Here is a 2,953-nt window from a genome sequence, read left to right as displayed (position 1 = left end):
TCTCCACATTGAAACTCATTTTGTCGCTTAGGGCCCATTGTTCAAGCTGGACTCTAACAAGAGGTTGCACCCCAAAAGGACCCAAGAAAGGGTCCCTAAATTAGAGGGGGTTGGATAGGGCCCATTGTTCAAGTTCATCAAGATCTTTGACACCCCCCCTCGCCCGCTTCCTCCTGGACCCGTTGGGGGGGGATGTCTTCTGCCTTACACCCCTAAAATGAGGGTGGACACTTAATCAAGAAGTATGGAGGAGGTCCTGGGCCCTGTTGACCCCCCCAGACCAGCTGCAGGACAATTACCGTTTATTTAGTTTAGATCAGCATTTCTCAATCCCAACCTGGCACTAAGGAGAAATGTCTTAATAGTGAAGACAATTCACCAGTGGAACTGCTTGCCACCAGAAGTTGTGGGCGCTCCAACACTGGAGGCTTTCAAGAAGAGATTGGACAGCCATTTGTCTGGAATGGGACAGGGTCTCCTGCCTGAGCAGGGGGGGGTGGACTAGATGATCTCCAAGGTCTGATTTCTCTTCAGATCTTATACATCTTTTGCCTTTCACTCAAGATTTCCATGGAGATGAACACATATGAGTTTATAGCTAACTTTTTGAGACTTTCGTGCTGCCAACCACGCAGGGTCACTTCAGAACAAAAGGGGTGGCAAAGAAGTTTAGTAAATAAAATAAGAATCAATAAAACAAGGTCCCTTCCCACTCTGTTATTCTCTGTTCTCTGTGTTTACCTTCAGGAGCTACTTTCTCTTTGGCTTCTTTTTTTTTTCCACTGGTAGGCTCAAGAAAACACACACACACACACACACACACACACACACAAACACCTTGGCTGATGTTTGTTGGCTGGCTTATTTATCCTTTAATGAAGTATTTACAGCTTTCTGCTGTTCTTCACACCCGTTTCTCCTCTTTACACCCTACGAATAAAAGGCGGCCGTTCTCATTTCCTTTGAAATATACAAAAAAAACCCCACTTTTATTTCTCGTAGGCTTCTCGTCCCCATATGTGGGTTTGTTGATGCAGTGAGGGTGGGTTTTTTTTCCCCCTTTATTGGCAGATTTGGCTCGTTGCACCGAGATCTCAGGTGTTCAGGGCCAAACACGATGATGCAAAAGGATGGAAATCGCGCAGCGACTCACAATGCAAAACGCAGCTTTTTTGTACTTCCACGGCGAGGTTGGGCCGAACTTTCTGAGTCAGAGAGCGGACATCACAATTTTGCAATGCAGGTTGTCGTTTGTCTCACCCCATATGATTTGCGGGCAAGATTTCAAGGGAGGTCTTGGACCAACCCAAGAATCCGCCTTTGATTGACTTTACTCGGCCTCCCAGCTGTTAAGAACGGCTTTGGTCAACCTGGGCCACTGGAAGATGGGTGGACTTCCACTCCCAGAATTCCCCAGCTGGCTGCAGTTCACGCTCTTCCAGTGGCCAAGGTTGGCTGACTGGGGAATTCTGGGAGTGGAAGTCCACCCATCTGAAAGTGACAGGCCACAGCGACATTCATGCTGGCTTTGTAGATGGATGGATAGATGAATAGATCAATTGATGGGTGGATGGATGGAAGATGGATCGATAGATAGATGAAAAGATAGAGAGAATGATGGATAGATAGATAGATAGATAGATAGATAGATAGATAGATAGATAGATAGATGGATAGGTGAATAAATTGATGGGTGGATGGATGGAAGATGGATCGATAGATGAAAAGATAGAGAGAAGGATGGATGGATGGATGGACAGATAGACAGATAGATACATAGACAGATAGACATAGACAGATAGAGACAGACAGATTAATAGATAGATGATAGATAAGCTGTAGATAGATAGATAGATAGATAGATAGATAGATAGATATAGATAGTAGAGATATACATACATAGATAGATAGATAGATAGATAGATAGATTTTTAAAGTAATTTCAGATATAGATGATAGATGATAGATAGATAGATAGATAGATAGATAGATAGATAGATAGATAGATAGATAGATAGATAGATAGATAGATTGACAGACAGATGGATGATTGATGGATGGATAGATAGAGATAGATAGATAGATAGATAGATAGATAGATGATAGAAATAGAGATAGAGAGACAGATAGACAGACAGACAGACAGACAGATAGATTGACAGACAGATAGATTGACAGACAGATAGATAGATGGATGATTGATGGATGGATGGATGGATAGATAGATAGATAGATAGATAGATAGATAGATGACAGATGAGATGATAAATGATAGATCATAGATGAGATAGATAGATAGATAGATAGATAGATAGATAGATAGATAGATAGATAGATAGATAGACAGATAGGTAGGTAGGGATAGAGAGAGAGAGATAGATAGACAGACATAGATAGATAGATAGATAGATAGATAGATAGATAGATAGATAGATAGATAGATAGATGATAAATGATACATAATACATGATAGATAAATGATGGATGGATAGAAGAATAGATAAATAGATGATGGATGGATGGATGAATGGATAGATAAGCAGAAAGATGGACAGACAGACATTAAAGGACCCCTTGTCCAAACAACGAAGACCTTCCCTCCCCCCACCTCCCTGAAGCAGGCCAAGGAGGGGACGTGGCTGACTTTGGGCCCTGCAGGCTGAAACTCTTTGAGCCGCCAGCCAGCTCAAGGGCCCCGGGGACCTCCCTCGGCAAGAAGGGGCAGCCCCCGATGGCTCTGGAGACGCCATTACCGGCCTGTGTTCCGAGCAGCGGCCTCCAAGGGCCAAGTCATAAATTAGCCTCTTGGGGCAGGTGGCTCCTTCTGGAGGCCGATGGCTTCATTCAGCCTGGAAAATCTGAGCCCATTCATGGTTCTCTCCCAGGGAGGGAGGGGAGGGGAGGGAGGAGATGGAGGGAGGGAGGGAGGAAGGAAGGAAGGGAGGAAGGGAGG

General features: G+C 44.1%; 1 non-coding gene across 1 annotated transcript; it reads left to right on the top strand.

The window, feature by feature from the left end:
* Positions 1-514: 514 nt before the first annotated feature.
* On the top strand, positions 515-633 carry LOC114923771. Its single transcript, XR_003810707.1, has one exon. It is a non-coding gene; the product is annotated as a U5 spliceosomal RNA (small nuclear RNA).
* The last annotated feature ends 2,320 nt before the right edge of the window (positions 634-2,953 follow it).

This window comes from Protobothrops mucrosquamatus, unplaced genomic scaffold (assembly GCF_001527695.2).
Source record: "Protobothrops mucrosquamatus isolate PMUCROS unplaced genomic scaffold, P.Mucros_1.0 scaffold11733, whole genome shotgun sequence".
NCBI lineage: Eukaryota > Metazoa > Chordata > Lepidosauria > Squamata > Viperidae > Protobothrops > Protobothrops mucrosquamatus.
The sequence above is the reverse complement of the archived record's forward strand: the minus strand, read 5'-3'. Positions and strand labels throughout refer to the sequence as shown.